This window comes from Acinonyx jubatus, chromosome B4, assembly GCF_027475565.1.
Source record: "Acinonyx jubatus isolate Ajub_Pintada_27869175 chromosome B4, VMU_Ajub_asm_v1.0, whole genome shotgun sequence".
In the NCBI taxonomy this organism is placed as follows: Eukaryota; Metazoa; Chordata; class Mammalia; order Carnivora; family Felidae; genus Acinonyx; species Acinonyx jubatus.
The window spans coordinates 98,221,622-98,244,198 of NC_069387.1; the positions used below are offsets into that span (position 1 = coordinate 98,221,622).

Here is a 22,577-nt window from a genome sequence, read left to right on the forward strand (position 1 = left end):
TCAGTTCTATAATGGTCACAAGACCAGTGTAAGGGAAATGTCAGGATGTTTTAAGTGGAACCATATTATAACATGGTTTAGTATAAAGAAAACTCTGTGTGTGTGTTTGTGTGTGTGTGTGTATGTGTGTGTGTTATTGGTCAAACCACAGTCTGAAAAATTACCCCATAAAATAAAACCCCTTTATTTAACTGATTATGGTGTTAAGCATCTTTTTACATAATACCAAAAAGACTTTTATGGAATTAAAATCAATTTTCCTGTCTATATTAGAATGTGAACTTTCAACCACATAAATTAAAATTACTTTTGTGTGTATTTGGAAATGGAAAGAGGTCGTTAAAATTGAAGCAGCCATGGCTTTCACCTTCAGAATATTTAATATTCCAATTAAAATGTAAATTAGGACTAGTTTGAAAACTGAAGTTTCTTCCTTAAAAATCATTTTTTTTGAATTTGAGTACTTGAATAAAATGGAAAATATACTTCACACTTAAAGCGATTTCTTCTTAAGGTTCACAGAGATTTACAATGTGAAATAATGTGCGAAAGCATTAGCTCTTGTTATTCATGACAATTCAGTTAAGGAAAGGTAAAAGAATAGTCTTCAGGACATCTCTTTTTAAAAATAAAGTTCTTTAACTATTGATATTGTGAGTTGCAGTTAAGTGCCATATGTTGGGGTTAAGTTTTTAATCTTTCTTGTAATGCAGGTAAGCCCCAAGGAGCATGTAGGCCAAGGAAAAGTGGCTCAGAGGAGATGTGTAACAGTGACAGGGGATCAATAAGATGTGAAGCTAGTCAGAGAGGAAATGCCCAGGCAACTGGAGCCCCTCCCAAGTTCCTCTAAGACTTAATACTTCATGTCCAGAACAATCCCAAATCCTGTGAGAACACACCTAGGACTACCATTTGCTTAAGGGCTAACTCCTGTGCCTCTTAAAGACGGGTACTGGATGCTATGAAATATGTAAATGGAATGATGACAAGAAAGTGTCATTTCCTGAAGTGTGAATATGCCCTAGGCATTCTAAAAATTTAACAAATGATAACTCTCCAGCAGAACATTTCTTTAAGACTCATACTCTTTTAAACCATTTTATCGCTTGTTGTTTTGCCACCAGGCACCCACCAGAGGAAGGAAAAGAAAAAAAAAACAAACAAACCCTGAAGTGTTATTCAAATAATATTCAATAACCATTAGCAGAAATCATAGTTCTAAAATATCAGTGTGATGTTAGATATTCCAGAGGCACATGAAAGTGTAATGTGAATATCAAACTTTGTCAAAATTTGGAGTTTTAGTAATAACTACAAACATTGTTAATTGAAGTAGATAAAAAAACAGCACCAGAAACCACCCCCCCTTTTTGTAGGTCAGTGTTCACTGCTGAGTGTGCTGTAATTATGTACACTAAATGAGCTACAGCTTGAGCTAATAATACCATACTGAGTATTAGAAAGCTGTAATTATGCAACTACATAATGTATGCTTGGCAAGATTTTCAGTATTGGAGAATCCACTGTCAAATAGCATCTGGCAGAGTTAAAAGTCCAAGTTGGAGGTTAGAATAATTGGTCTAGACTGAACTAATTCAGGGTATTGTGGCTCAAGCAGAGTAAGTCATATGCCTATTAGACAACCCAGTGATAGTGAATACATCTAGAAATAGTTCAAAGTCTTAAGTCATATAATCAAATCATTTGAAAACACAAAGCATTTCCAAGATTGAACACCTACTACACACCTATCCACCATGCTGAGTACAGGAAATTTTTAAAACAAACAAACAAACAAAACAGGAGAGGAAGGGATAATTTCTGACTGCCAAGTGCTCAAAATTATGACATAGGGTGAACTTGTGTTTTCATAGAGATATACACAAAGTACAGTGAGTTAGCAATACCATTGGTGGCTCTGCCACCTTTAATGATGACCTACATTAAATCAGTACTGTTCTGTTTGAAAACGTTTCCATTAAATGTCATGTTCTCGTGTCTTAGAATTATACAGGATCATCTTCATAAAGATGTTTCTGTTATGATTTTCTCCCTTCTTGCTAAGCCATTATATTTTACTTTGAGTCCTACTCTACTAAAGGCAGCTAAGATTATCCCATTGTTACAAATTTGTCTATCTGTCCCACTTAATGGATACATAGAAGTCTGTTCTCTTAAATAAGAACTAATCTTAGTGTTTCTTTTGTATGCCTTAGCACTGTATTTAATTTAGCTTACAAAAAGCTTTATGTAGAAATCCAAGTTATGCTGTTTAAAATACATATGCTTAGGGACACCTAGCTGGCTCAGTCAGTAGAGCATGTGACTCTTGATCTTAGGGTTGAGTTCAAGCCCCATGTTGGGCATAGAGCTTACTTTAAAAAAGGTTTTTGTTTTTGTTTTTGTTTTTGTTTTTTTCATTAAAATACATATGTTTAAGTTTTTCCAAGTGCTACACTTTTATTCTGGTAGAAACTGCTTGTTGGCCAAATGATTTCTTGGATTTTTTAGGTGGTGAAGAAATTTTCAGTCCCAATTGATTTAATCATTGTCAGGAACTTGTTTCTAAAGGCTTCTAGTTTTGGGGCACCGGGGTGGCTTAGTCAGTTGAGCATCCGACTTCAGCTCAGGTCATGATCTTGTAGTCTGTGGGTTCAAGCCCCATGTTGGGCTCTGTGCTGGTAGCTCAGACCCTGGAGCTTGCTTCGGATTCTGTGTCTCCCTCTCTCTCTGACCCTCCCTCGCTCACACTCTATCTCTGTCTCTCAAAAATAAATAAACATTAAAAACATCTTAAAAATATTTAAAGTCATCTAGTTTTTTTCTTGTGACTATTTGGGGAAATTTTCAGATTCTATAGTCATATGTTTGCATGGAAACTTTGTCCAAGTTTGTTGCAATGGAGCATAATTTCATTTTGTAGATAGTGTTCAATTTAGAGAATGGTATATTTTGATGCAACTAATCTCTTAAAGCTCTTATTAAGCAATAAATTTGGATCATCAGGTAAATAGGATCACTTTGACATAGCCATTTTTGATAGTCATCATTCAGGAAACTACTGAAGAGATTTTTTTTCTTCCTCCAACCCATAGGACTTAATTTTTTCCTCATTTTGAGTACTGGTGAGAATGTTCAGAATTATTAATAATGACTGTTCAAAGAAAGACATAGAATATTGACTACTGTTCTGCTTGCCGAGATAAAGCAATACAAGTGGTTCTAATCTTTTGTAATAAGATACCTTTCTGAAATTCATAATTATAGAGGGCAAAAAGGACTGAGCATATGAATAAGGAAGCCAAAAGTAATTGTAAGTATTTATGAGGCAGAATTGAATAAGTTGATCATTGCAAATGCAAAGCAGAAATTGCCTGTGCCATTAAACACACCAGCTGATTATTATATAGTGTGTTCCACAAAGGTTCAATTCTCTGTTCTTCCTGCTACATATAGGTTACTAGATTTGCTCCTTATCTGCTTCAGAGAAAGTATTTCTTTTTCTTTCCTCTTCTTTTTTTTTCTTTCCTTCTTCTCCCCTCTCTCTTTTGTTTTTGGATTGTTTTATTTTGTTTTGTTTTTTGGTGTGGTGGCACAGGGAGGGGAGAGCATGAACACAGTTCCCTACTACCACAAATTATGCAGTCAAGTTTCCCTCATTTGGAGAAATCCCAAGAGTCAAGACATCTGGAATGCAATGGATGAGCCTCATCCTGGGAAAACTACCTTCGTGATCATGGTATCTCCCCTGCCATAGTATCTCCTCACTCTTCTTTTTTTTTTTTTTTTCCAGTTGAGATAATCCCGAGTAAGTTAACAGAAAGACTATAGATCTCATAAGAGATTTCATAAGAATGTCAGATATAAGATCTATTTACAAAAGTCAGTAGTGTTCCTCTGCATCAGCAATAGCCAACTAAAAATATAACAGATTCTGTGATGCCATTCCTAATAACAATTAAAACTATACACTATGATTTTAACTGAATAAATAATGCATATGATCTCTAAGAAAAGAAAATTTAACTTATTAAGGGCATAAAGGCCTTAAATAAATGGGAGTGCTATACCATGCTCAAGAAATGGATGCCATCAGTGTAAAATGTCAGTTCTCCAAAATTAATCTGTAAATTCAGTTCAACCCCAATGAAAATTCCAGTAAGACTTTATTTTTTTATTTATTATTTGTTTTTAGAGAGAGAGAGAGAGCATGCATGAGGAGGGGAGAGGAACAGAGAGAAAAGGAGAGAGAATCTCAAGCACGCTCCATGCTCAGTGCAGAATCTGATGTGGGACTCAATCCCATTACTCTGGGATCATGAACTGAGGCAAAATCAAGAGTTGGACACGCAATCTACTGAGTCACCCAGGTTCACCCCAGTAGGACTTGTAAAAAAATGAATTCAACACACTTATTTTGCCGGGTATAAGAAGACTAAGTATGTTAGGAATAATTAAAACAATTTTGAAAAAGGACCTGCGGGTGCTCAGGTATTATACAGCTGATACGTGCAGGTGGAGAAAGGATTGATGAAACATTAAATAGATAGTATTAGGAAAGTGTCATTTTATGGAGAAAAGTAATGCTGGATTCTTAACCTATAGCAGTGTTTCTCAACCCTTTTTCATATTGCCTACTTAAGAAACTTTTTTGAACTCCCCCCCAATTTTCCATCTTTTCCAATGACATTTTAATACCACAAATATTATATATATATGTGTGTATATATATACACACACACATATATATGCATATGTATATATATACATATATATCTGTGTGTGTGTATATATATATATATGTATGTTTATGTCCCTTGGGAGAGTGAAATTTACTTGAATTAAAGTCGTAAATGGAAAATGTACATCTGAAAAACTAATATAAAAGAAAAAACAGAAACGTAGATTATTTTTCTGACTTTGGGGTATGGGAAAACTTCTTAAACTAACTCCAGAAAGCACAAACTCTAAGATAAAAAAGAAATGGATGGAAAAGACATTAAAATTAAAGGCTTTGCTTCATCAAAAGATATAATAAGGAAAATTCATATACAGATTACAGATTGGAAAAGGATATGTGAAATAACTAAAGTCAACAAGGGATAAATATCTACAGTAAATAAGACATTTTGTTAATTGCAAGAAAATGATAAACCCAAGAGAAAAATGGGTAAAGGATATGAAAATGGCAGTCACATAAGTGAAATACTAATAACTAACATATGAAGTGATATTCAACTTCAGAAATAATCAGAAAATAGAGGTTAAGATTATTGAAGGAGAAGTCATGGAATCAAAAAGCTATGGTAGTAAAGGATCATCAATACACTGATTTCTTCAGAAATCTTCAGAAAATGAGAGAGAGTAACATAAAGTTTGTAAACAATTGCAACAAGAAAGAGTTATTTGATATTATAAGCTTCATAGAGGGGTGTTTGAGAAAGAAGAAAATTGCCTATAAGGAGGTTTGGGAGACAATCTCCAAGGGTTCTCTTAAATTTTGCATATCTCATGAGTGGACTGCATTTGTTCTATCTTTAAAAGGATGCTTGTATAGTGAACAGCTTTGGAAGATAGATAACAAAGGACAAGTTTGTTTACTGTTCATTATAATAAAAATAATGTCTCTCTATATGGCAAAGATCAGGCAGGCTTATTATCCATTTTAAAAGATTTGTGTTCCCTAAGCTCAGGGTTCCTCTCCTGTAATGCATCCCCATGTGTGCAGGTATTACCTGACTCTGTGTCACCCTACAGGAATTGGTCTTTGACAAACTGGTATAAGAAAAAACAGTGATGGGGCACTGGGTGGCCCAGTCGGTTAAATGTCCGGCTTTGGCTCAGGTCATGATCTCACGGTTCACAAGTTCGAGCCCCACGCCAGGCTCTGGGCTGACAGGTCAGAGCCTGAAGCCTGCTTCGGATTCTGTGTGTGTCTCTCTCTCTCTCTGCCCCCCCCCCCCCCTTCACTCTCTCTCTCTCTCTCTCTCTCTCTCAAAAATAAATAAAACATTAAAAAAAAAAGAATAAACAGTGATACTCTGGCAGTTGCTATTGCTGTGAATAATAAACTGTTCTTTGTCCCTGACCTAGGAGTCTCGTGTCTTCTGCCAACATCTGTCAAACTATGCCAAGGTAGCTTTTAGCTTGCAAGTGGGGTAAAATCTCAGTCTCTTACAATTCTTTTTTTTTTTTTTTTTTTTTTTTTAGTTTATTTTTGAGGGTGTGTGCAGAGAATCTGAAGCAGACTCTGCACTGACAGCAGAGAGCCTGATATGGGGCTTGAACTCATGAACCATGAGATCATGACCTGAGCCAAAATCAGTGTTCAACCAACTGAGCCACCTAGGTGTCCCTCAGTCCATTACAGTTCTTGACATGAACATTCTTAGGCACCTCCGAGCCCAGTGGAGCATGGTATATGGGCCAGAAAAAAACCTCACAAGTATTTGGCTCTGTTGGTCTATCTATAGGCAGATTGTGGTGAATGTGGTAAGGTAAGGAGTGGGAATCTTTTCAGATGCACAGGGCTCTGGGAATGTGAAAATGAGGGACATTACTTTTCATTACTGGAGCACAGTATGTTCCTTTGGACATATTTGAATATTGACAATGAAGCTGTAAAAGTCAGGAGAAAGTGGGTCTTACCTAAATCATGTTGAAGTTCTTTCACATAGCTACTATACATAATTTGGAATTTACGAATTACAAATACAGACACAAAATAATACTATATGTTTTACGATGATATAAACATAGTTAAGGACGTGTATCGTTTATACGCTAGGGTGGGTCCTTGTGATGGAGAGGGGAACAAGAGTGGGAATCAAGGATTAAAGAAGAAAATCAAACAAAACCAAATAAAAGGGAGCCCTTGCCCAGACTGATAACAGCAGTGTGCCATCAGTAAATAAGTTCTCTCTTAGGTTCAAATAAAAAACAACAAAGTATAGGTTTGATTACATTCCAGCAAGCAACCTGAAATGGTCTGAAACATGTAACTTCCAACTTCAATTTGACTTGTTTTCATTCATTTTTTTTTTTAGCTCTGTTGCCCTTTTATGATGTTACCTTAAATGCTCAAAGTCTGACTCTCTGCTCTCTCGAAAGGCCTTTTTATCAAACATATCCCTCATTTTCACAAATGCTTATTGTCTCAGGGTAGGATCCTCCTGGTCTTTGAGGGCCCAACCTGCCTCAGCCCACATGGCTGGCACTGTGCCAGGCTATAGAGGACCTATAAGTGGAACCACTCAGTAGATGGAAAGTATCCTGGGTGAGCAAAGGTCGCAGAATTGGTTGCGGATATAAACACTTCCTGGGGATATTGTGAGCAAGTCTTTCTGGAACAAGGCAGCGGTGGTGGTGGGTGGTAGGAAATAATTGATGTGTGGGAGACATAGGATTAAGGAATAAGGAGAGGAGCATAAAATAATGAGAGAGGAGTGAAGGAGGTGATTATGAAAGAAACTACAACTTGTTCTCATTACATTTGGTCAGAGTTCAGCATGTGATCTGTGAGTTTCATTGAGGGTAGGAAGCCAGCCACACTTGAATGACCTCAGGGCAATGGAAGGACAGGAGCTAGAACATTTGACTTCAGCCTTTTGGAGTTGGACCAATGGATATTTACGTGGTTGACACGTGGCTGTGGAAATGATGAATGCTAAAGGGGAGATTTTTCTCTCATTTCACAATTGAAAGACTTAAAATATTAGAAATTTGATAGTTTATAAAAGAGATCCTGACAATTTCATATGCCAGCTACTGACTTATTATGGTTATTTAGATATTAAACTCATTATTTTGTGCCAAGAGCATTTGTAAGGTATGATAAATAAGAAAATAACACTGACCGTTTCCTTGGAATGACTATTTTTATATACAGCACACACCAAAGTGATTATTCCATTATTTTAGTTAGATAGAAATTTATTTCTCCCTCACAGAATTTCATGGTTTAGAGGTGAGCAGTCCAGAGGTGTTGTGATGACTGTGTTGTCAGGTCCCAGGATCCTTTTAGCTGTTTTTTTCTACCATGTCTAGAGGGGGGCCTTTGTCTTTAAGGGTGGAGATGGTTCATCACCAAATCCGTGATCCAAGATGCAGGATGTGGAGGAAGGAAGATATTCTCCTTCTGTTTCCTGGCACAGACTGGGAGTAACACTCAACACTTCACTCACAACCCAGTGGCGGGAACTACAGTATTTACTAGGTTGTTTTAGGTGCGCCTAAGATTTTTATTACTCTTGAAGAGGAGGGAAATAGTGTTTGTGATAGCTGCTAGTCTTAGCCATGGTGTAGGATGTTCACAAAAATATTTGATCTCAGTTTTTGGGGGGCAGGGGGTGGGGGCTGAGCTTACTCTGACAACGATGAAGGCTATGAAGAGTTCAGTTCAAATGTCTGATATAATCCCTGTCCCTGTAAGTTCCATCAAGAGCCTATAGCCTCACCAAGAGAGACAGGAATATAAACCAATTATTTAAATATAAAATAAAATTTTAAATTAAGTATACACAAAATACAATAGAAAACAAGCATGGAGAATTGATCCAGATCTGAGCTCTTTGAAGATTTTTTCATGGAACACCAGGGATGAACCAAGTCTCTCAAAAAAATAAACATATAAAGAGCTACAGAAATTAAATGTTAAAACAACTTTTCAACAATACTCCATAACATATTTGTGATAGCTGCTAGTCATAGCCATGTGTAGGATATTCACAAAAATATATGATCTCAGTTTTTTGGGGGGCGGGACTTACTCTGACAACAATGAAGGCTATGAAGAGTTAACTGTAGTTTAATTCCTTCAGTGGAGTGCTAAAATTATCAGTAGTCCTGGCAGTGTTCTCAGTGACATCTTCCATGGGTCAGCAGCACCCCAAAAACAAACAGCACATTCCACTTTTGCTACTCCTGGTGCCAAAGCACTTCAGGAGCTAGGCTTGGGCAACATGGCTCTCCATCTGTCCTTTGAAAGAAAAACCATCAAGAGTCTGTTCTCTTGGTTATTCCCTGCAAAGTAAAACCACACTTAGGAAAAGAATCAATTATCTTCTTGGTTTCACTGGCTCTTGTTCCCATCTGCTAATACAAGATCTCAGTGTTCTGTAAAGGATCCTCTCAAACCAAGTATTTATGAAGGTCCCCAGGGTGTCACTCCAAACAAGGCTGTTCAGTTAACCTACAGAAACAGCCATTTTCGTTCCATCCTCTCACCTCTACTCATCATGTCAACCTCCTTCTCTAGATGGAACTAGTCTGTGAGACCCTGCTCTCACTTACACTGGCTATGCCTGCTGGGCAATACAGATTCCTCACACTTGATGCTTCTTATAGAGCAAAGCCCTGTAGGTGCCAGTGATGTGTGCAAATTGTCTCTCCTTTTAGACGTTTGCCAAGACAGTTCTGGTGTCTCACCAAATTTTTGTGAACAAGCAATTTTTACTTAGAAGTTTTCTCAACTAGCCATCCCTACATCCTATATGGAATGTGAGTCTTTGGGGCCTGATCTGACGGCAAGACTGGGTTGAAGACACTATGTAGTACTCAGAATTGCCTCTCCCCTCCTAGAGCTGTAATGTCTATTCTCTTTTCTCTGGGAATGATTCTCCCCAGAGCACTCCTCTTGCAAATTCTTGAAGCCCCACCCTTGTTGCTCACCAGGAGAGCCCTGAAAAGTCTGAATTCCACTTGAGTTCAAAGTGCGGCACCTTCCAACAGCAAGTCAAGGAAAGAGGAGGCACATACTAAACTACACTCCCTATTTCCTGACATTGACTGTGAGCCACAACTCCTCCCCCAATCTAGCTGTAAATAGCAAATTTCATTGGAAACCTTGAAGCCCATCTCTTTGCTATTTGGGCACAGAACAGTCATCTAGAGATGTGCAATAAAGATTTAAATAGTGCAATAAAGATTTAAGAACTAGCTCCTGATGTGTTTTCCCTTTGCCAAATGCCATTTTGTAAAAGAGAAGGATGGTGTGATGTGTGGACACTTCCTGTCGGACAGGAAAGGGAAATAGCCTTTCCTGTATTAGATGAGAGGGAAAAAAAAGGAAGCAAAGGTTACACTGTCGGATGGGAGAATGCAAGCACCAGGAGAGAAAACAAAGTTTCCTTATGTGAGCCAACAAAGGCCAGGAGGTAAGAAACAGGAGACTTCAAAAGCCCTTCTTTTTCATGCTAATAGACCCTTTGGGTGGGTGGTGCTGGTGGAGGTAGCTTTCTGCAGAGATAATTACTGTTTGTTTTGTTTTAGTAATCTCTGTGTCCTGTAGTGGAGCTTGAACTTGTGATCCTGAGATTAAGAGTCACCAGCTCTATAGCTCTACCGTCTGAGCAAACCAGGTGCCCCTTTTGTCTTTGATTCCAGCCAAAGCTGTTGGTATCTGGCTCTTGACAGCAGTTTAGCCTATTATCCCTGGAATTAATCTGAGTGATGCAAAGATAGAGTAAATCCACATTGGTTTAACAACATGGATTCATGACTTTTACCAGCATCATAAGTCATGCTGGCAAGTAAAAATTTCTTCACTTCTTAGGTGATTTTAGAAGTGAGTTACTCAGAGAGCATCAGCTCTAACTCCCAGGGGTAGCCTATTAACGTTGTGCCGAATGGCAACAGATGCCCGCAGCGAATTGCAAACAGTGACTATGCAATCAGCTGTGCACTTTTAGAGCCCAGCTTCTGTGACCATTTAACCATTTACACTTCTGCCACATTTTTTTTCCAAGGAGATACTCCGTGTTTCACTTAGTTGGTCAAGACAACAAGGACCCTTAGCTGGAAAGAAAATAATGATTTAATAGTTTGTCTTATTCCTAGTGAGGGAGAAAAACATTGTATTAGTGAATTCAGCATTTAGAGCTGAATACGTAATTCCTGTCATGGCAACAAAGAACAATAAAAGCAATTCTACCTGTTCTGAAGCCTTGCTTTCCCCCCAACCCCTCCCTGAGGATTATCCTGAGGATTATCCTGAGGATTATAAAAGACTACTGGATGCTTTGTAAAATGGGGGAATCTGAATCCTTTAAATAGAAGAGATAATGGTCTCCAAATTTCATCAACAATCTATATTCCTCAAATAGAATTAGAACTGCTTCCTGTATAGAAAAATGTTTACTGAATGGAAATTTTATTACCTGAGTATTGAATTCAGTGATACCAAAGACATTCATTTATAGACAAAGGTCCTGTCCAGGTTTGATTTCTGTCCTTTTACTAATGTAAGTACAATTTAATAATGCCTTTGAAGTACTGTTCAATTTTTTTTTTTAAGCCAGTTGAACATTTCTTTTGGAGCATCAGCCCTTTTTTTTTTTAATTTTTTTTTTAACGTTTATTTATTTTTGAGACAAACAGAGCATGAATGGGGGAGGGGCAGAGAGAGAGGGAGACACAGAATCTGAAACAGGCTCCAGGCTCTGAGCTGTCAGCACAGAGCCCGACGTGGGGCTCTAACTCACAGACTGTGAGATCATGACCTGAGCCGAAGTCGGACGCTTAACTGACTGAGCCACCCAGGCGCCCCAACATCAGTCCTTTTTATACACGTTCCCTTTTTACCCACTAGTAAGGAGAGAGTTACTAAGGATCCATCATCTGAAGGAGCATGCCTTCCGCAGACACCTAGGGGTGAGTATAAGGAAGACTCCTCTCTTGGACTCTTTTCTTTCCTGATGTTGACGCTGCTTCTTCCAACATTTTTTCATCACGGTCTGAAAAGCAGTGATTTGGGGGGACATTAAAACTGGTGAAAGTAAGTCACTACTGGAAAAGGTACTCAGGAGACAAGTGCAGTGCCCACTTTGTGGCTTCTTGCCTCCCTGCAGGCAAGCAAATTCAGACATGAATCATCCTTGTCTAGCTCTGGTTTTTGACTAGATAGCTGGGACGATTCACGCTGATTCAAGTTTGCTTTGTTTTGATAACATAATTTTTCCCTGAATATTTTGAGCTATTTTGAATTGCTAGGGGGAGGAGGAACAAGTACTCAAAAAGAGATTAATATTTAACGTGCATGCTGTAGATAAAATTATATCTGGATTCACAAAACATTTGAATTTGTGTTCAACTAATGACAGATTTCTGATATTTCTTTAACTGCCTGTGGGTTTGAGCAATCATATTTGAAATCCACTTCTTTCATGCCTCCCTTTACCTTTGTTGGCTTATGTAAGTGAACTGGAGATTTACTCTTACTGAGTCTTGTTATGTCCATTTCCAGGGTTTTTCAAAAACTCTCTCCTAAGAGCTTGAAATCCAATCATTTGCACCATCCCTAGGCCTATATTGGCCCTAGGAAGTGGAGAGTGTAGATTGCCACTACTTCCACTGCTTGGTACCTTTGCTCTCCTCTTAGATTCTGCATTATTGACTTAGACTGCGTTCCTCCAGGTGGGTGGGACTTCTTGGCCATCTTGGGCAGGTGGGGCTACAGACTTCTCCAACATGGAGCCTTGTGATTTGGGTAGGAAATAATGGGAGTCTAAGCTGTGTTCCCCAAAACCAAATCCAGTACTCTTATCAGAAAACAAGGCTTCCTGGGGTGCCTGGGTGGCTCAGTCAGTGAGCGTCCGACTCTTGGTTTCAGCTCAGGTCATGATTCCAGGGTCATGGGATCAAGCCCTGCATTGGGCTCCATGCTGAGCATGGAGCCTGCTTGGGATTCTCTCTATATATCCCTCTGCCCCTTTCCCCTGCTTGTGTGCACTGTCTCTCCCTAAAAGAAGAAAAGAAAAGGAAAGGAAAATAAAGGAAAGGAAAAGAAAAAGAGAAAGAAATAAGGAAAGAAAGAAAGAAAGAAAGAAAGAAAGAAAGAAAGAAAGAAAGAAAGAAAAAGAAAGAAAGAAAAAGAAAACAAGACTTCCATTTCTGTAGTTTTCTTGGGCAAAGGATACTTTTCAAAAATTTAAAACCATGTTTCTCATACATAGAATGGGCAATGTCAGAGATTTGTTCAGTCACTAATGAAGGAGACAATAAAATGGCAAAGCTGATTCACAGAGGATTTAAGTAAATGGGTATTTAAAGACATTAGAAAAAAGAATATTAGATTAAGATTGTTAGGGTGCATATAAAACTGGTTAATGTCCTATAAGGCAATAAAACCATAAGTTTAGGATAATTCTTCCACTAGACAGTGATCATTTATATCTCTCCCAGAAGAAAAAAAAATCTGTAAGGTAAGATGTGACTTCACAAAATCTGGGTGGTTGTTTTTTTTAATCAGTGCTAGGTGGTGAGTCAAACAAAGGTATAATACCTTAGATACTTAAATAACCCTTGAGTGGCTTTGTTAAAATGTTTAATATTGAAAGAACATGGTGCTTTTCCTTTGCCTTATTTCTAAGTTTTGGATTTTTCTTTTTCTTTAAGTGTATTTATTTATTTTGAGAGAGAGGGTGAGTATGAGAAGGAGAGGGGCAGAGAGAGAGGGGGAGAAAGAGAGAATCCCAAGAAGGCTCTGTGCTGTCAGGGCAGAGCCCAACACAGGGCTCAGTCTCACAGAATAAGGGATGATGACCTGAGCCATAATCAAGAGTCCGACTCTTAACCAACTGAGCCACCCAAGCACCCACTGGATCTCTTTTTTTCTTAACACCTCTTTCCTTCATTTTAAAGTAGTCCAGGTGTGGGGATTAAACACCCAGGGCTGTGTGACTTAGCTACATACAGTAACTGTTTCTCAACACATCTGCTTGAAAGCTGTGATGACATGCTTCATGAGGTGGTCCACTGTGGGCCAAGATATTATGGAAGTGTGGTGGGGAATGCAAGAATGACACAGAAGTCATCTCTTTGTCATAGCAATATTTTACCTTTAAAATTTTATTGTAAAGGAGCCAACTTTTGAATCTTATGCTCAAGCAGAACACATGTTACCACTGCATTTGGTCTGGTAGGTAGGTGAGAGAAGTATATAGGTCTTTATTCAGTAAAAGAGCATGAGCATGTTTCAAGTGCCTACACTGTATAGCAGCTAGAGAAGCAGATCATTTCTAGGTGTGGTAATTCAGAGAGGCTTTTGCTGAGAAAGAAAGGAAGGAAGGAAGGAAGGAAGGAAGGAAGGAAGGAAGGAAGGAAGGAAGAGACAGAGAGAAAGAAGGAAAGAAAGAAGAGAAAAAAGGAAGGAAGGAAGGAAGAAGAAAGAAAGGAAAAGGAAAAGAGAAAGAAAGAAAGAGAAAGAAAAGAAAGAAAGAAAAGATAGGTAAAATTCCAAACAATTTATAGAAACTATTAGTTCATATTTTAGACTCTTTACCTTATTCAAACCCTAAATGTCTCATTGAGAAACAAAACAAAACTAACAGTTTTTGAGCTGGGCTTCAGGTAGCACTCAGTGACAGCTTCTTATGACAGTCCAAGCCAACTGCAAGGTACAATATCACAAGTCAAGCCTGGGTGGTGGCCCCTTTTATAAACCAAAGCCTCTGAAGGTGATGGATGAAAAGAAATTCTTATTTTTATAGGATCTGCAAAATCTAGATGGTACAAGATCTCATGTGCCACACCTAGCAGAGTGCTGGACTTGTAGTCAATATTCAACCATTGTTGATTTCCTTGAACCAAATGTGCCTAAGGGTACTTTAGTTGTGACTTGCAGACACCTGAAGTGGGAGAGACTGAACACAGATGAAGCAAATTGTGTCTCCTCTGTCCTCTGCAGTGAACTCTACTACAGATGCTTGGGGTAGAGGAAGGAGGCAGGGCAAAATGGTGCTGGAACTTACAAGCCAAAATATGACAGAGGTTAAATTTGGTCCCAGAATCAGAAGTGCCTGTGAGAAGCAATTATTTGGTAATACCACAGTATTTCCAGAAGAAGCCTTTGCCAAGTTTGTGCCAGAAGAGGGGCTCCTCTCTGCGAGGCTCTGGAGAATGCCAAGAGTTGGGATTGGCCTGGCCACAACTAAAACCGTTAAAGAGTGCAGTGATTCTCTGGTTTTCACAGCACAACATAGAGGTTAAAGAATATGGTCTTTGCAGCCAGAAAGTCTGAGTCCAAATTTCAGTTCCTTTGTTAAGATTTGGAGCCACAATATCCAGATTAAAATCCTAGTTTAGCTACTTACCCCTGTGACCTTAGGCAAGTTCCTTACCTTCTCTGTGCCTCTGTATTTCCGTCATAAAATGGGGATAATCAGTGACTATCTCATTGGCTTCTTTGTGAGAATTAAATGAGTTAATATATGTAAAGTGCTTACAGGATGCTGGCCATGATGTAAGTGGTAGATAAACGCTTGACCTTCCTTTTCTACCAGCTTAACTTAAACATCTTATGCAGAAACCATGTATAGCTAGCTGAAGCCAAACCAAAAAAGATGTGGGGTTTATTATAAGGATATAACGATGACTTATAAAAACCTAAGGACAAGAATGAAGATGGGCCTCTGATGAAGATATAGGAACTGAGATGCCATCATAATATTTTTATCCAATGCTTTCACCCCAGTTTTAAATGACTAACTGACTTCTGAGTATAATATCCAATAACATTTTTTTTCCCATTTGGATCACCAAGTGTCTGAGCACTAGTTATTGAATATCTTTGTCCTTTTCCCACTGACTGACAATATCACCCATATAATATGTCAGGAACATTACATGTGTGGATTTCTACTTGTAGGTTCTTCATTTTATTCATTGGTTGTCTATTCCTATATCAACATCATATTAATTAATGGTTTTATAATGATATCTACCAACAAAATTTCCATAATTTGTTATTTTTTTTCAGGAGTGTCTTAGTTATCTTTGGGACTTTCTTCTTTGGGATAGTTTAAAAAATATGGGTGTAGATTCTTTAAATACTTCCCATTGAGAGGTGGGATCTATGTTTCTTCCCCTTGTCACATAGCATCACTTCTGTTATATTCTATTGGTTGAAGCAGTCACAAGCCCACCCATTTAATGTGTTATCCTGGACTAGAAAAGTACAATAGTGAAACAATTGGTAAAATTGAACAAAGTCTGTAAATTAGTTTATAGTGCTATATCAGTGTTTCCTGGTTTTAGTCATTGCACTATGATTAGGTAAAATGTTAACATTTGGGGAGAACTTTAGAACACCATAAATCTGATCACCTCCCTCCTGATTATAATGATCTTTTGTCCATTATTTTACCCTTTAAAAAAAACCTCTACAATACCCTGAATAGCCAAAGTAATGTTGAAAAAGAACACTAAAACTGGAAGCATCACAATTCCAGACTTCAAACTGTATTACAAAGCTACAATCCTCAAAACAATATGGTACTGGCACAAAAACAGACACATAGATTAATGGAACAGAATCGAGAACCCAGAAATGAACCCACAGAGTATGGGCAACTAATCTTCAACAAAGCAGGAAAGAATATCCAGTGGAAAAAAGACAGTGTCTTCAGCAAATAGTGTTAAGAAAACTGGACAACGACAGACAGAAGCATGAACCTGGACCACTTTCTTACACCATACACAAAAATAAGCTCAAAATGGATGAAAGACCTAAATGTAAGACAGGAAACCACCAAAATCCTAGAGGAGATAACAGGCAGCAACCTCTTTGACTTAGGCTGCAGTGACTTACTACTTGACATGGCTCCACAGGCAAGGGAAATAAAAGTAAAAATGAACTATTGGGACCTCATCAAAATAAAAAGCTTCTGCACAACAAAACTAAAAGGCAGCCAGCATAATGGGAGAAGATATTTGCAAATGACATATCGGATGAAGGATTAGTATCCAAAATCTATAAAGAACTTACCAAACTCAACACCCAAAAAACAAATAATCCAGTGAAGAAATGGACAAAAGACACGAATAATACTTTAACAAAGAAGACACCGAGATGGCTAAGAGACACATGCAAAGGTGCTAAACATCACTCATCATCAGGGAAATACAAATCAAAACCACAATGAGATACCACCTCACACCTGTCAGAATAGCTAAAGTTAACAACTCAAGAAACAACAGATGTTGGTGAGGATGTAGAGAAAGGGGATCTCTTCTGCACTGCTGGTGGGAATGCAAACTGGTGCAGTCACTCTGGAAAACAGTATGGAGGTTCCTCAACAAATTCAAAATAGAGCTACCCTACAACCTAGCAACTGAACTACTAAGTATTTATCCAAAAGATACAAACATGATGATTTGAAAGGGCACATGCACCCCAATGCTTATAGCAGTACTATTGACAATAGCCAAATTAGGGAAAGAGCCCAAATGTCCATCGACTGATGAACGGATAAAGAAGATGTGGTATATATATACAATGAATGTTACTCAATGATCAAAAAGAATGAAATCTTGCCATTTGCAACAATGTGCATGGAACTAGAGAGTGTTATGCTAAGCGAAATAAGTCAGAGAAAGATAAATATCATATGATTTCACTCATATATGGAATTTAAGAAACAAAACAGATGAACATAGGGGAAGGGAAGGAAAAATAAGATAAAAACAGAGAGGAAAGCAAACTGTAAGAGGCTCTTACATATAGAGAACAAACTGAAGGTTGCTGGAGGGGAGGTTGCTGAGGAGGGGATGGGCTAAATGAGTAATGGGCATTAAGGAGGGCACTTGTGATGAGCACTGGGTGTTATATGTAAGTGATGCATCACTGGATTCTACTCCTGAAACCATTACTACACTAAAAACTAGCTTGCATTAAAATTAAATTAAAATAAAATAAAATAAAATAAAATAAAATAAAATAAAATAAAATACCTCTACAAATTAGATGATAATATTTGTTTTCACAGACAGTATTTAAATAGCTCTAGATGTTTACCAGGGTCTTTGCTTGCCATTTGTCTTGCATCTCAGACCCTCCCGGGATCATTTTCTTTCTAAAGAACCCTTTAAAAATTTCTATGGTAGAAGACGATAAATCATTTGTAATACCTGATTATTATTCTCATTTGAACAATGAGGCAAATACAGGGAGTAATTTGATGTGGTGAAAAGATCCCTGAACTGGGCATACATTAATATAAATTCTAGTTTCAGCTTTGCTACCAATGGTTAAACTCTTGTGAGCCTCAACTTCCTTGCGCTTAAACTGGATGATTGCTACAGCCCTCTGCAACTGTAAAATGAAGCTCACAGTCAGATAAACTTTTAAAATGAAGCTTTGGCCCTTCTGTCCTTATCACTTATATGCAACTTCTCTCAGAAAGTACAGTTGCAATACAAGATTCACGTATGATAACTTAGAATATTTCAGTAAGTATAGAAATGTGAGATATTTACTCGATTTCCCATTTTAGACATTTTCCCCATAAAGATCTGCCATTCATGTGAAAGTACTTGTCAGGTATTAAAAAGGACAAGTATTACATGTCTTCTCTCAAAATTGACAAAAAACGAAAACATCATATTCTCCTAAAAAGAAAATGCAGCCAATTTACCTCCCTGTAAGTAGAAATAATGAATAAAGAGTAATGATATCCCCTGAAATATTACCATAGATACAATTAAATATGAAAGAACTCAGAAAGTCATGTCTCTGAGTCAGAGAAGCTTTGTGGTAAGCTTATTATAATTTTCCATCTCATGTTCCTTAGAGGGCTAGCAATGAGTATTTCTTGATGGATTTCTTTTCCCTTTGCATATTTATGACTATTTCTGTCCACAATGAATTTTATGCATATTTTTCTTATTAAAAATATTCCTTATACTTTAGTCAGCTTCTCCAACCAGTCTTCAGATGGAACTTGGCTGTGGAAATGGTCCCTCTCCAAGGGCCTTACTGCCTCTTTTTACATGGAAAAGAGAGTCTCTTCTCTGGAGGTACTTTCCAATCCTTGTTTCCTTTTCCTTTCCTCAATCAATTAAAGCTAATTTCACAGAAACAGAATAGAATATTGGTTGCTATGGAAGGGGAAATGTGATATTGGTCAAGGGTACAAATTTTCAGTTCTAAGAGGAATAAGTTCTGAGGATTTAATATACAGCATGGTGATTATAGTTACTATGGTATTGTAAACTTGAACGTTGCTGGAGGTAGATGTTAAAGCATTTTCACCACACGTACACAAAATTACGTTAACTATGTGATGTGATGGATGTATTAATTATCTTCATGTTGGTAATGATTCTACAATGTGTATGTATATCAAATCATCACACACTTCAAATATATACAGTTACATTTGTCAATTATTTCTCAATAAAGTTTAAAAGAACTAGAGGAAAGGATATAATTTCAGTCATTTGACAATTCGGTATGAACTTGAGTTAATATGTTACACTCTCTGAAAGTATCTGTATCTTATGATCTATAGCTTTATTATTTATTGTAGAAACACAAGTTTTATCTTTCTGATGATATCTTCTGATCTCTCCAGTTCCAGGCATCAGAAAAGTCTATATGGTGATGGGGTGCCTGGGTGGCTCAGTTTGTTAAGCATCTGATTCTTGATTTTGGCTCAGGTCATGATCTCATGGTTCATTAGTTCAAGTCCCACATCAGGCTCTGTGCTGACAGTGCAGAGCCTGCTTGAGATTCTCTCTTTCCCTCTTCTCTGCCCCTTTCCTGCTCTTGCTCTCTCAAAATAAATAAATAAACTTTAAAAAAAGATTTTTAAAAAAGTCTATATGGTGAGACTTTTAAAATTTTGTTCTGACTCTTGTAAGAGTCGGGGGAATGGGAGGGTGGTCCCAACATGGTATCACATGGCACGTATAGCCCAGCACAGCTCTTTCCCTCCTGTGCTTGACATGTGAGTAGAAGCTAAACTTCCTCAATATCTGAGGAAGCTTTTTTTTTTCCTCCTGCCTATTTTGTGAGAACATTTCTACAGAGAATAAGTCAATTAGGGTCTTAGAATTTGAGAACTGAAATTCATCAACTTTTTTTCTCCTATCTCATGATGTTCATAGGTACAAGTCACCTTATGAATACAATCTCTCAAGGAAGTGGGGATAAGCATTCTCTGGTGGACTCTTACCCAAATAAATCTCCTCAGTACACAGATGGCGAATCCAATCTAGTGGAAAACCCTTATACGACGAAGCGGGGGGTGGGGGGGATGGGGGGTGGGAATCTTCTTTAAGATAAAGAATACACAAATATGAATGAAACAACAGGCACACGAGCAAATATCTACTTATAATGAAAAAAAATTCACAACACATAAATTTTTAAAAGCTGATAACTATCACAAATACTACAAAATCCAAAAAATATCAGAATATTCTTATTAACCATCTGCTCAACACACCTCTGTTATTCTTTCCTACCTTTTTTGACTGCATACTTCTTAGTCACCTCTCCAAATAATTGAAAGGTAATTTGATTTTTCATCCAACATGGTTGACCAACGCTTATTTTTTATTATAGTTCTTAGAAAAGGTTTTTTTTTTCAGTTTTATAATTCTGATTAGTAGGATTGTGTACATTTTTAGGATTGTCAAATTGGAAAAAAAAATCCTCTATCAAGTTTTTTTCATGTATAAACTGCAAGGTTCTTAGGGCATTTAAGTTTTCTTGAGAAATGACTGATGTTATACTCTTTAAATTGATAATAGCCGTTAACTACTTTATCATCAGTGTTTTCCTTGTAGTTGTGTAGAATGAGTTTTGTGTTATTTTCATAGATATCAGCATTTCATATTGTCTCAGTCTGGGTTCAATCAGGAGAGAAAACCACACAGTAATTTGATAGGAAAAAGTTTAATAAAAAGACATAAAAAGAATAAACTAAAAATAATATAGAATATAGACATAGCAAATAATAGAGGCAGCTGCTACCTTCAGGGCTGAGATAGAGCATCCCAGACCCCCTCGCCCCCCAGTCAAGACTGACATACATGGTCTGGCTGTAATTCACTGAATGGCAGAGAAGTTGCTATGGTGCCCCCTGGCGGAAATAGCTGGGGGTCTGGCTATGGAGTGCTGACGAAAGCTGATCGTGGATCTAGGTCACACCTGAGGAACTCCTTAACAGAACTGCCCCAGAGGCTTGCGGGGTGTGTGTGTGTGTGTGTGTGTGTGTGTGTGTGTGTGTGTGTGAGACGGCGAGGGCAGAGGGAGCTACAGGCTACAGTGCGCGGCAGGAGTTGGGTACTGGAGAAGCTAAAGCACTGTAGGAGCCCGATGGTGGCAAAACCACACACCATAGGAGTCTAATGCTGGAAAAGCTGTGAGCACTTCTTGTGTGCTGCAGGAACCTGCCCAAGCACACCGGGAATTAGGAAGCAAAACTCTTTCCCTCCTGCGGTGCTTCTCCAGCACCCTCTATTGACAAAGACTCAATGCTAGCTAGGAAAGAAAAATTGTTTTAAGGGCCAACATCAGTTTTTCAAAGAGCGGACAAAAAAGGGTGATTTGAAACTGAGAGGCAGTACACCAGTAACCATGCATCTATCAAATAAGTGAGAAATTTCAAACTTTCTCCATGTGATCTTCTTTTGATGACAGTATCAAACCCCTTTTCTTCCTTTTTCTTAACAAAAGTTATTGCTTTTGTTATGGTTTGAAAAAAATCTTGTTACCATTTGCCTCTCAATATCAGAGTAATTGCCATTGGTTTTGTTGTTATTCTTCATCCCTTTTGTTTCATGCTGCATTAAATTTTTACCAGAATTTTTTATCCGCTCTTTAATAAATTTAAAGCTGACAAAAGAAGGTACCTTTGTATATTTCCAAATTAAAAGTCTATCATTTCTGACTAGTTTTGCTAAAATGGCTTTCCAAATTGTAGTTAAAGTGGCCCCTTTCCAACTCAGCTTTCCTTAGCTGGATTCTAAAAATGCCTGTTGCCATTCCAATGCCATCTGACATGAGAGAAAATCTAACAAATGGGAATTCTGAGTGGCAATAAATAGTAGTTAAATATCTTATTTTTCCTAATTTTAGAAAAACATATAATCATATAAAAACATGTGATCATGTAAAATTACATAGCTGCATAGCAGCAGAGCCTGACCACCAGTTCGTTCTTTTTTCCATCTTACTAAACTTTCTGCTCTACTCTGCACTTTTTAAAACACAGAACTTATATACTATTAAAAGCCCATGGTGGGACCCGGCAAAAAAAGTGATCTCAGATGGCTACATAGGTGTCTAGGCCTGCTCCCCACTGCTCCTTAGCTCCTGGCTTTCCAGATGCTTTGGATCCATTCCACACCACATTTTGGCCCCTGTTCTTTTACTAGCCCAGGGTTTGAAAATTTTCCAGAATTCAGAAGCAAGCAGGTATTGCAAATGAGAGTAGCTAGGTTAGGAAAGGAGGATTTATGAAGAGGAAAGACATTCCTGTTGAAAAGAATCTTGTTGCCATGCAGACATACCCACCCAAAACAATTCTATCTTCTGATTTTTCAAGGGAAGGTAAAAATGTAGATTTTTTGGTGAAATCTCCCAAATATTAAAGATTGGAAATCAATTTAAAAATATTTAAAACACTGTGGATCAGTTTTCTCCTGGAGTCAATCTGACATCTGAAAGACCACTCAACCAAAAGTGGCCATCTTCTACCCTCCAGTCCCACCTTCTAATTATATGATCTTGTTTTATTATAACAATAGCACTTATTGCTATCTGACATTTATTATCTGAAACACACATACTC

General features: G+C 37.8%; 1 long non-coding RNA gene and 1 other non-coding gene across 6 annotated transcripts in view; one reads left to right on the plus strand and one right to left on the minus strand.

Annotated features, from left to right (window-relative positions):
- LOC113602810 (uncharacterized) overlaps positions 1-22,577 on the plus strand; it is a 163,523-nt gene that overhangs the window by 66,797 nt on the left and 74,149 nt on the right. The gene's annotated exons all lie outside the window — the stretch shown is intronic.
- Positions 3,600-3,760, minus strand: LOC113602925 (U1 spliceosomal RNA). Its single transcript, XR_003424453.1, has one exon. It is a non-coding gene; the product is annotated as a U1 spliceosomal RNA (small nuclear RNA).